This window comes from Triticum urartu, chromosome 5A, assembly GCF_056163025.1.
Source record: "Triticum urartu cultivar PI428250 chromosome 5A, HENAU_Tu73, whole genome shotgun sequence".
Lineage (NCBI taxonomy): Eukaryota > Viridiplantae > Streptophyta > Magnoliopsida > Poales > Poaceae > Triticum > Triticum urartu.
Window position 1 is genome coordinate 598,139,449 of NC_141877.1, and position 13,410 is coordinate 598,152,858.

Sequence of the window (13,410 nt, forward strand, 5' to 3'; positions counted from 1 at the left end):
CTGCCTATCATGCGGAACGACGAACAGGAGTTCCCTCACGAACGTTACTACTGCTGCCTCCCCACGTCATCCTATTGTGAATTTTTCTGAAGACAACACAATCGAGATGAGAAACACCCAAAATAAGTTGGGGAAAAGCCAGCGACAGAACTCGAAAAAGATGAACGAGCGAAAAAAAATACGGCGATTAAAGTCCCAACATAATTATACATAGACTCATGCATGAAAATTAAACAACATGACTGGTTCCACTACTCTCATACATGAAGCATCATGACTCGTACAACTACATCCGTACACCATCTAGACGACTGTGAATACTCAAAGACACTACTGCTCTGCTGGTGCTGCGGTGTCCTCCCCTGAAGCGGTCTCGGATCCCGAACTGACGTGGTTGATGGGAACCTCTGGGTTAAAGGTAACACGACGACGCTGCCTCGAGGGCTCTCCCTCAGGGGCAGGGGTAGGATGAAGCATCGGGGCTGCAGGAGTAGCAAGAAGTGAGACCCACTCGGCAGGAGCACTGAGAGGGTTCACAGCCGAGACGCCTGTGCTACTCGAGGGAGTAACCGGCGAAATAGGGGAGCTAGAGCTAACTGGGACATAAGGGGTAAATCCCAGTGAGGATGGAGTAGTGGTGGATCTAGTAGTGACCAAGGTAGCAGCTAAAGCAGTACGGGCACGAGTCAACTCTCGAGCCAACTCGTGGATCATCAGATAGCTAGTAGTGATATAGCGAGCAAGATGGCTAGCAACACTATCAGACTCCGGGTCAACGAGAGGAAAACGGACACGACCATTGTCGTGCAGAGATGGGTAGTAATAGAAACCTGGGTGGTGCTGCATTTGAACCTCGGTATAACGAAGCTCGACAAGGACCTCAAATGCGGTAAACTGGACAGCCTGAGAAGTGGTGGAGGCATAACCGCTCCGATAAGTGCGAGTGTAAGAGCCGGAATAGGAACTGGTGCGCAGAGTAACCACTGCGTGATACTCATACACTGAGTCTGCTAGATGCTCCCGGTACACACGGTAGACTGGTTCGTCTCCGTGAGGGTATAGCCGACTCCACACGTTGCGGACAAGGTACGGTGACGTGTACGGCATCAGCTGCAACTGGCACAGATACGGCACCGGAGCCATCTACACTAACAACCATTAACAGGTTAGTATAACAATAATAATCAAATGACTAGAATGCAACAACCAGCTATAACTGCTACCGGCACTCAAATTTACTCGCGCCTAGCATCCAGTTAACACGTCGTAGTCTAGCGTGGCCTACAGTCAGCGCGGCCCTGATACCAATCGTTGTGGCACCCCAGCTCAGAGCGACCGGTTTACCCTGCATTGCCAACCCAGAGACCACGTCTTTTGGCAACACACAACATATTGGTATAGAAAACAACCGCTTTATTGATTCTAGCGGAACAGAGTTCATATTACAACAGCGGTCGAGGCCAAGCGGCACACTCGGTGCGGCTGAACAATATGTACATTATTTAGTGAACATAAAGGGGCCTCGATCCGAACAACTACGTGGTAGCGGAATAACGTCGTAGCGGAAAGCTCCATATCACAGGGACACCGATGTGGACATGATCTAGACTCGAACAGTGCTCCTTTCCAACGAGGCTTTCCTGAAATCTGGCATGACACGCCAGGTCAGTACATTGAATGTACTTGCAAGCTCACAACAAGCATAATCATAATGACAAACAAAATCATGATATTTAACCAATTATTAATAATGCAACCCTATATGCCAACATGCTGTGATCATACATCGAACGTCCCCCAGGACAACTTACCAACCGTGATCATTCTCAGATCACAAGCACACCACCAACGTGGTAAAACACACCACCATCATGGTAAAACACACCACCAACGTGGTAAAACACACCACCATCATGGTCTTTTACAAAATGACTCGTGATCCTTACGGCGATCACCACCACGACCAATATCTGATCCCAATTTCCTCGATGGCCTTTCTGCCATCGTCAACAATGTAAAGTTTATGGCCTAGTGTGCAATTTTTATTAATCGTTGACTCATGGTGGGACCTACTACGAGGTGTCGTGACCGTGGACACGGCTATCGATAGATTATACACTCTGCAGAGGTAGCACACTGTACCCACACCACGGAACCCATGGCCTCGCACTCCCATTCGGGTGGACCAACGGCATTTCGACAAAACCCCTCCATTGCCACAGCACTCTCCCGGCCACTCTGACCCAAATCCCCAACGGGCTGGTCCTGGGTGGCCCCATGTCTACCAAAGACACCCCGACCACCATCGTGGCCAACTCCCACTTGGGGACACTCCCACTTGGGGACTCGGTACCATAATCTCATCAACGAGCACACAAGGTTATGCCTGCCTGCCGGGCCAGGGCAAACACGACATAACCTTCCCTAGATGGAGGCACCGACCAGAGGCCGTGTCAATGGACCGAATCAAGGCCTTCCCATAAAGTAAAATGTGGTTGCACTAGAAAGAAACTCGATTCAGCGGCGCCATGACCCAATCAATGGTGTATTCTAGTTGAGTCATATTCAGGTTCAATTGTTAACAATGACCGGTGTCATAGCATGCCATGAAGTGCAAAACAACACATGCATCATATACTGATCAACATGACAGATGTCATCCACATTCACACCAAGCATAAACGTCAACAACTCAGATTACTTTACTTGCTCAAGCTAACTCTTACTAGTCAAAAATATTTTTGTCACAAGTTTTCATAAATTTTCTTATGCAAGAAAGTAACTCCGATAAATTTCTTATATGTTTGACAAAAGACTTTACTATCAATAACTCTTAATTTCTTTATCACTAAGTTGGGTTCAATCATTCTGTAAAACAAGTAATATGCTTTAACAAGTATTTAATAGAACATTTTCTCACAATTTTTTACCAATTTAGGAAGGCAAAAACATAGCTAATTAATTACTAACATGCATAACAAAATTATTTCTAACATCACCTCAAATAAATCTTAACTTGCCTTACCCACTTCAACTATTATGTAAATCAAGCATAATAACTAACCAACATTTAACAGAATACAAATAACTCAATAATTATTTAAATGCATGGATTAATCAATTCATTCAAGTAAGAAAATCACAAATATTGCAATGGCATCATGAAAATGTTGTTGTGGCTTGCCTTAGTGCAGATGAGGTTCACAAGCCTCCTGGTGATCCTCAAGACAAGCCTCACCTTCTGAAAATAATTTTAAACACAAAAAGAAAATATCAAGGACACTTCTGAAATTCACCAGAAATTCTAAACAACTCAGAAAAATCTCATCTTTGGTGAGCTGTTATATTTTCTTTCAAAGAACACAATGCAAAAAGAATCAATTCATTTGGACTTGTGGTTAAAAAGTTATAATTGTTTGAAGTGTTCTGTAAATTGAAATAATTTGAATAAAAAGAAAAAGACTGGTGGGTGACGTCGAAGGCGTAAAGACCAAGGGGCGCCACCACTCGTACCGCTTCGCGCGCGTACTGAGTGGCTGACTAGCGGGCCCCGCTAGTCAAGTGGGGGAAGAGGGGGAGAGAAACAGAGACGAACGCGGCTTCGCTAGAGCTCTCGCCTGCGAAGAGGGCTCTTTGGCCAAAACGAGAGGGAGGGGTAGCAAGAGGAGGTCGAGGCGCACCTGCCCGTACCCGTAGCGTGGCTAGGGGTGGTCGGACGGCATCGGAATCTAGCTCGCAAGCGGAGGCAGAACGAGGAGGTCGTCGGAGTTGAGGAAGAAGGCGAGCAGAGGCCGCTCCAGGGGCTCCAAGCGAGCGAGACGGCCTCACCGGAGAGAGGCGGAGGTCCTGGAGAGGCCGCCCATGTTGTGTTTCGTAGTAATTTCAAAAAATTTCTACGCACACGCAAGATCATGTGATGCATAGCAACAAGATGGGAGAGTGTTGTCTACGTACCCAACGCAGACCGACTGCGGAAGCGATGACACAACGTAGAGGAAGTAGTCGTACGTCTTCACGATCCAACCGATCAAGTACCGAAACTACGGCACCTCCGACTTCGAGCACACGTTCAGCTCGATGACGATCCCCGGACTCCGATCCAGCAAAGTGTCGGGGAAGAGTTCCGTCAGCACGACGGCGTGGTGACGATCTTGATGAACTACAGCCGCAGGGCTTCGCCTAAACTCCGCTACAGTATTATCGAGGAATATGGTGGCAGGGGGCACCGCACACGGCTAAGGAACAGATCACGTGGATCAACTTGTGTGTCTAGAGGTGCCCCCTGCCTCCGTATATAAAGGAGTAGAGGGGGGAGGCTGGCCGGCCAAGCTTGGTGCGCCAGGAGAGTCCTACTCCCTCTGGGAGTAGGATTCCCCCCCAATCCTAGTTGGAATAGGATTCGCGGAGGGGGAAAAGAGGAGGAGGGGGCCGGCCACCTCTCCAAGTCCTAATAGGACTAGGGCAAGGGGGGAGGCGCGCAGCCCATCTAGGGCAGCCCCTTCTCTTTTCCACTAAGGCCCACTATGGCCCATATAGCTCCCGGGGGGTTCCGGTAACCCTCCCGGTACTCCGGTAAAATCCCGATTTCACCCGGAACACTTCCGATATCCAAATATAGGCTTCCAATATATCAATCTTTACGTTTCGACCATTTCGAGACTCCTCGTCATGTCCGTGATCACATCCGGGACTCCGAACAACCTTCGGTACATCAAAATGCATATAATATAACTGTCATCGTAACCTTAAGCATGCGGACCCTACGGGTTCGAGAACAATGTAGACATGACCGAGACACGTCTCCGGTCAATAACCAATAGCGTGACCTGGATGCCCATATTGGCTCCTACATATTCTACGAAGATCTTTATCGGTCAGACCGCATAACAACATACGTTGTTCCCTTTGTCATCGGTATGTTACTTGCCCGAGATTCGATCGTCGGTATCCAATACCTAGTTCAATCTCGTTACCGGCAAGTCTCTTTACTCGTTCCGTAATACATCATCTCGCAACTAACATATTAGTTGTAATGCTTGCAAGGCTTATGTGATGTGTATTACCGAGAGGGCCCAGAGATACCTCTCCGACAATCGGAGTGACAAATCCTATTCTCGAAATACGCCAACCCAACATCTACCTTTGGAGACACCTGTAATGCTCCTTTATAATCACCCAGTTACGTTGTGACGTTTGGTAGCACCCAAAGTGTTCCTCCGGCAAACAGGAGTTGCATAATCTCATAGTCATAGGAACATGTATAAGTCATGAAGAAAAGCAATAGCATCATACTAAACGATCGGGTGCTAAGCTAATGGAATGGGTCATGTCAATCAGATCATTCAACTAATGATGTGACCTCGTTAATCAAATAACAACTCATTGTTCATGGTCAGGAAACATAACCATCTTTGATTAACGAGCTAGTCAAGTAGTGGCATACTAGTGACACTTCGTTTGTCTATGTATTCACACATGCATTATGTTTCCGGTTAATACAATTCTAGCATGAATAATAAACATTTATCATGATTATAAGGAAATAAATAATAACTTTATTATTGCCTCTAGGGCATATTTCCTTCAGTCTCCCACTTGCACTAGAGTCAATAATCTAGATTACACTGTAATGATTCTAACACCCATGGAGCCTTGGTGCTGATCATGTTTTCCTCGTGGAAGAGGCTTAGTCAACGGGTCTGCAACATTCAGATCCGTATGTATCTTGCAAATCTCTATGTCTCCCACCTGGACTAGATCTCGGATGGAGTTGAAGCGTCTCTTGATGTGTTTGGTCCTTTTGTGAAATCTGGATTCCTTTGCCAAGGCAATTGCACCAGTATTGTCACAAAAGATTTTCATTGGACCCGATGCACTAGGTATGAAACCTAGATCGGATATGAACTCCTTCATCCAGACTCCTTCGTTCGCTGCTTTCGAAGCAGCTATGTACTCCGCTTCACATGTAGATCCCGCTACGACGCTTTGTTTAGAACTGCACCAACTGACAGCTCCACCGTTTAATGTAAACACGTATCCGGTTTGCGATTTAGAATCGTCCGGATCAGTGTCAAAGCTTGCATCAACGTAACCTTTTACAGTGAGCTCTTTGTCACCTCCATATACGAGAAACATATCCTTAGTCCTTTTCAGGTATTTCAGGATGTTCTTGACCGCTGTCCAGTGATTCACTCCTGGATTACTTTGGTACCTCCCTGCTAAACTTATAGCAAGGCACACATCAGGTCTGGTACACAGCATTGCATACATGATAGAGCCTATGGCTGATGCATAGGGAACATCTTTCATATTCTCTCTATCTTCTGCAGTGGTCGGGCATTGAGTCTTACTCAACTTCACACCTTGTAACACAGGCAAGAATCCTTTCTTTGCTTGATCCATTTTGAATTTCTTCAAAATCTTGTAAAGGTATGTGCTTTGTGAAAGTCCAATTAAGCGTCTTGATCTATCTCTATAGATCTTAATGCCTAATATGTAAGCAGCTTCACCGAGGTCTTTCATTGAAAAACTTTTATTCAAGTATCCCTTTATGCTATCCAGAAATTCTATATCATTTCCAATCAGCAATATGTCATCTACATATAATATTAGAAATACCAGAGAGCTCCCACTCACTTTCTTGTAAATACAGGCTTCTCCGAAAGTCTGTATAAAACCAAATGCTTTGATCACACTATCAAAACGTTTATTCCAACTCCGAGAGGCTTGCACCAGTCCATAAATGGATCGCTGGAGCTTGCACACTTTGTTAGCTCCCTTTGGATCGACAAAACCTTCTGGTTGCATCATATACAACTCTTCTTCCAGAAATCCATTCAAGAATGCAGTTTTGACATCCATCTGCCAAATTTCATAATCATAAAATGCGGCAATCGCTAACATGATTCGGACAGACTTAAGCATCGCTACGGGTGAGAAAGTCTCATCGTAGTCAACCCCTTGAACTTGTCGAAAACCTTTCGCGACAAGTCGAGCTTTGTAGACAGTAACATTACCATCAGCGTCAGTCTTCTTCTTGAAGATCCATTTATTCTCTATTGCTTGCCGATCATCGGGCAAGTCAACCAAAGTCCATACTTTGTTCTCATACATGGATCCCATCTCAGATTTCATGGCTTCAAGCCACTTTGCAGAATCTGGGCTCACCATTGCTTCTTCATAGTTCGTAGGTTCATCATGATCTAGTAGCATGACTTCCAGAACTGGATTACCATACCACTCTGGTGCGGATCTTACTCTGGTTGATCTACGAGGTTCAGTAGTATCTTGTTCTGAAGTTTCATGATCATTATCATTAACTTCCTCACTTATTGGTGTAGGTGTCGCAGAAACAGTTTTCTGTGATGTACTACTTTCCAACAAGGGAGCAGGTACAGTTACCTCGTCAAGTTCTACTTTCCTCCCACTCACTTCTTTCGAGAGAAACTCCTTCTCAAGAAAGTTTCCGAATTTAGCAACAAAAGTCTTGCCTTCGGATCTGTGATAGAAGGTGTATCCAATAGTTTCCTTTGGATATCCTATGAAGACACATTTCTCCGATATGGGTTCGAGCTTGTCAGGTTGAAGCTTTTTCACATAAGCATCGCAGCCCCAAACTTTCAGAAACGACAACTTTGGTTTCTTGCCAAACCACAGTTCATAAGGCGTCGTCTCAACGGATTTCGATGGTGCCCTATTTAACGTGAATGCGGCCGTCTCTAAAGCATAACCCCAAAATGATAGCGGTAAATCAGTAAGAGACATCATAGATCGCACCATATCTAGTAAAGTACGATTACGACATTCGAACACACCATTACGTTGTGGTGTTCCGGGTGGCGTGAGTTGCGAAACTATTCCACAGTTTTTCAAATGTACACCAAACTCGTAACTCAAATATTCTCCTCCATGATCAGATCGTAGAAACTTTATTTTCTTGTTACGATGATTTTCAACTTCACTCTGAAATTCTTTGAACTTTTCAAATGTTTCAGATTTATGTTTCATTAAGTAGATATACCCATATCTGCTTAAATCATCTGTGAAGGTGAGAAAATAACGATATCCGCCACGAGCCTCAATATTCATCGGACCACATACATCGGTATGTATGATTTCCAACAAATCTGTTGCTCTCTCCATAGTACCGGAGAACGGTGTTTTAGTCATCTTGCCCATGAGGCACGGTTCGCAAGTACCAAGTGATTCATAATCAAGTGGTTCCAAAAGTCCATCAGTATGGAGTTTCTTCATGCGCTTTACACCGATATGACCCAAATGGCAGTGCCACAAATAAGTTGCACCATCATTATCAACTCTGCATCTTTTGGCTTCAACATTATCAATATGTGTATTACTACTCTCGAGATTCAATAAGAAAAGACCACTCTTCAAGGGTGCATGACCATAAAAGATATTACTCATATAAATAGAACAACCATTATTCTCTGATTTAAATGAATAACCGTCTCGCATTAAACAAGATCCAGATATAATGTTCATGCTCAACGCTGGCACCAAATAACAATTATTTAGGTCTAATATTAATCCCGAAGGTAGATGTAGAGGTAGCGTGCCGACCGCGATCATATCGACTTTGGAACCATTTCCCACGCGCATCGTCACCTCGTCCTTAGCCAATCTTCGCTTAATCCGTAGCCCCTGTTTCGAGTTGCAAATATTAGTAACAAAACCAGTATCAAATACCCAGGTGCTACTGCGAGCATTAGTAAGGTACACATCAATAACATGTATATCACATATACCTTTGTTCACTTTGCCATCCTTCTTATCCGCCAAATACTTGGGGCAGTTCCGCTTCCAGTGACCAGTCTGCTTGCAGTAGAAGCACTCAGTTTTAGGCTTAGGTCCAGACTTGGGTTTCTTCTCTTGAGCAGCAACTGGCTTGCCGTTCTTCTTGAAGTTCCCCTTCTTTTTTCCTTTGCCCTTTTTCTTGAAACTAGTGGTCTTGTTGACCATCAACACTTGATGCTCTTTCTTGATTTCTATCTCCGCAGCTTTTAGCATCGCGAAGAGCTTGGGAATAGTCTTGTTCATCCCTTGCATATTATAGTTCATCACGAAGCTCTTGTAGCTTGGTGGCAGTGATTGGAGAATTCTGTCAATGACGCAATCATCTAGAAGATTAACTCCCAATTGAATCAAGTGATTATTATACCCAGACATTTTGAGTATATGCTCACTGACAGAACTGTTCTCCTCCATCTTGCAGCTATAGAACTTATTGGAGACTTCATATCTCTCAATCCGGGCATTTGCTTGAAATATCAACTTCAACTCCTGGAACATCTCATATGCTCCATGACGTTCAAAACGTCGTTGAAGTCCCGATTCTAAGCCGTAAAGCATGGCACACTGAACTATCGAGTAGTCATCAGCTTTGCTCTGCCAGACGTTCATAACATCTGGTGTTGCTCCAGCAGCAGGCCTGGCACCCAGCATTGCTTCCAGGACGTAATTCTTCTGTGCGGCAATGAGGATAATGCTCAAGTTACGGACCCAGTCCGTGTAATTGCTACCATCATCTTTCAACTTTGCTTTCTCAAGGAACGCATTAAAATTCAACGGAACAACAGCACGAGCCATCTATCTACAATCAACATAAACAAGCAAGATACTATCAGGTACTAAGTTCATGATAAATTTAAGTTCAATTAATCATATTACTTAAGAACTCCCACTTAGATAGACATCCCTCTAATCCTCTAAGTGATCACGTGATCCAAATCAACTAAACCATGTCCGATCATCACGTGAGATGGAGTAGTTTCATCGGTGAACATCATTATGTTGATCATATCTACTATATGATTCACGCTCGACCTTTCAGTCTCCGTGTTCCGAGGCCATATCTGTATATGCTTGGCTCGTCAAGTATAACCTGAGTATTCCGCGTGCGCAACTGTTTTGCACCCGTTGTATTTGAACGTAGAGCCTATCACACCCGATCATCACGTGGTGTCTCAGCACGAAGAACTTTCGCAACGGTGCATACTCAGGGAGAACACTTCTTGATAATTTAGTGAGAGATCATCTTATAATGCTACCGTCAATCAAAGCAAGATAAGATGCATAAAAGATAAACATCACATGCAATCAATATAAGTGATATGATATGGCCATCATCATCTTGTGCCTGTGATCTCCATCTCCGAAGCACCGTCATGATCACCATCGTCACCGGCGCGACACCTTGATCTCCATCGTAGCATCGTTGTCGTCTCACCAATCTTATGCTTCTACGACTATCACTACCGCTTAGTAATAAAGTAAAGCATTACATCGCGATTGCATTGCCTACAATAAAGCGACAACCATATGGCTGCCAGTTGCCGATAACTTGGTTACAAAACTTGATCATCTCATACAATAAAATTTAGCATCATGCCTTGACCATATCACATCACAACATGCCCTGCAAAAACAAGTTAGACGTCTTCTACTTTGTTGTTGCAAGTTTTACGTGGCTGCTACGGGCTTTAAGCAAGAACCAATCTCACCTACGCATCAAAACCACAACGATAGTTTGTCAAATAGACTCCGTTTTAACCTTCGCAAGGACCGGGCGTAGCCATACTTGGTTCAACTAAAGTTGGAGAGACAGTCGCCCGCAAGCCATCTATGTGCAAAGCACGTCGAGGGAACCGGTCTCGAGTAAGCGTACGCGTAAGGTTGGTCCGGGCCGTCTATTCCAACAATACCGCCGAACCAAAGTATGACATGCTGGTAGGCAGTATGACTTGTATCGTCCACAACTCACTTGTGTTCTACTCGTGCATATAACATCAACATAAATAACCTAGGCTCGGATACCACTGTTGGGTTTCGTAGTAATTTCAAAAAAATTCTACGCACACGCAAGATCATGTGATGCATAGCAACGAGATGGGAGAGTGTTCTCTACGTACCCAACGCAGACCGACTGCGGAAGCGATGACACAACGTAGAGGAAGTAGTCGTACGTCTTCATGATCCAACCGATCAAGTACCGAAACTACGGCACCTCCGAGTTCGAGCACACGTTCAGCTCGATGACGATCCCCGGACTCCGATCCAGCAAAGTGTCGGGGAAGAGTTCCGTCAGCACGACGGCGTGGTGACGATCTTGATGAACTACAGCCGCAGGGCTTCGCCTAAACTCCGCTACAGTATTATCGAGGAATATGGTGGCAGGGGGCACCGCACACGGCTAAGGAACAGATCACGTGGATCAACTTGTGTGTCTAGAGGTGCCCCCTGCCTCCGTATATAAAGGAGTAGAGGGGGGAGGCTGGCCGGCCAAGCTTGGTGCGCCAGGAGAGTCCTACTCCCTCTGGGAGTAGGATTCCCCCCCAATCCTAGTTGGAATAGGATTCGCGGAGGGGGAAAAGAGGAGGAGGGGGCCGGCCACCTCTCCAAGTCCTAATAGGACTAGGGCAAGGGGGGAGGCGCGCAGCCCATCTAGGGCAGCCCCTTCTCTTTTCCACTAAGGCCCACTATGGCCCATATAGCTCCCGGGGGGTTCCGGTAACCCTCCCGGTACTCCGGTAAAATCCCGATTTCACCCGGAACACTTCCGATATCCAAATATAGGCTTCCAATATATCAATCTTTACGTTTCGACCATTTCGAGACTCCTCGTCATGTCCGTGATCACATCCGGGACTCCGAACAACCTTCGGTACATCAAAATGCATATAATATAACTGTCATCGTAACCTTAAGCATGCGGACCCTACGGGTTCGAGAACAATGTAGACATGACCGAGACACGTCTCCGGTCAATAACCAATAGTGTGACCTGGATGCCCATATTGGCTCCTACATATTCTACGAAGATCTTTATCGGTCAGACCGCATAACAACATACGTTGTTCCCTTTGTCATCGGTATGTTACTTGCCCGAGATTCGATCGTCGGTATCCAATACCTAGTTCAATCTCGTTACCGGCAAGTCTCTTTACTCGTTCCGTAATACATCATCTCGCAACTAACATATTAGTTGTAATGCTTGCAAGGCTTATGTGATGTGTATTACCGAGAGGGCCCAGAGATACCTCTCCGACAATCGGAGTGACAAATCCTATTCTCGAAATACGCCAACCCAACATCTACCTTTGGAGACACCTGTAATGCTCCTTTATAATCACCCAGTTACGTTGTGACGTTTGGTAGCACCCAAAGTGTTCCTCCGGCAAACAGGAGTTGCATAATCTCATAGTCATAGGAACATGTATAAGTCATGAAGAAAAGCAATAGCATCATACTAAATGATTGGGTGCTAAGCTAATGGAATGGGTCATGTCAATCAGATCATTCAACTAATGATGTGACCTCGTTAATCAAATAACAACTCATTGTTCATGGTCAGGAAACATAACCATCTTTGATTAACGAGCTAGTCAAGTAGTGGCATACTAGTGACACTTTGTTTGTCTATGTATTCACACATGCATTATGTTTCCGGTTAATACAATTCTAGCATGAATAATAAACATTTATCATGATTATAAGGAAATAAATAATAACTTTATTATTGCCTCTAGGGCATATTTCCTTCAGCCCAGGCCTGGGAGGGGCTGGAGCTGTTGCGGCGACCAGAGGGGATCGCCGGCGAGCTCGAGCTCGGGGTCGGCGGCCCGAGGCCTGCCCGGCCGGGCTACGGCTTCCTACTCGATCGTGGAGTGTGTGTGAGTGCTGGAGGATGCTCAAGGAGGTTGGGGAGGGGCTCTAAATATAGGCGAGCGGCGAGGGTGCTTCGGGCTCCGCCGGTGGACACCTGTCCACGGCGCCCGGCGACGAGCGGCGTCAGTGAGAGGGGGAGAAGGCGATGGAGGTCACGCAGCACTATGGGCGAGCGGAGACGAGCATAGGATCAAGGGGGTGACGACGAGCACAATGCGCTCCGCACTGTTGGGCTGGCCGGACCTTTCCCGTGCTCGCTGTGGCGAGCTCCGGCGTCGGCGAGTGCCAGGGCGGAGTTAAGGGTGTCGAGACGATGATTGTGGCGAGCTTTGGCAAGGTTGGGCAGGCGGGGAAGCGAGCACGCGAGCAACAGAGGCTCGGGCACGTCGCAGAGCGCGTCGGCTGCATGCCAGCACGCCTGGATGAACGCGGTCACCGCGTGAACTATGACATCAGGTCGATCTAAGCATACACTCGGTGTCTGGCATGTTGTTCATGGTAGTTTAGAGTGTTACCACAATTTGGTTTGGCTCCAGATGCAGTAGAGAAGATTTTACAAGTCTGGTAAGTTTCTGGATAGTAACTTTGTGATGTTACTATGGTCAAATGGCTGGGAGTTTGGAGCTGTGCTTTGGAGGCTAGCTTAGAGTTACTAAGGTAACTATGCACAAGAAAGATCAGGTCAAAAGGAGAAAGTAAAATGGTAGTTGCTGTAGAAACCACCAT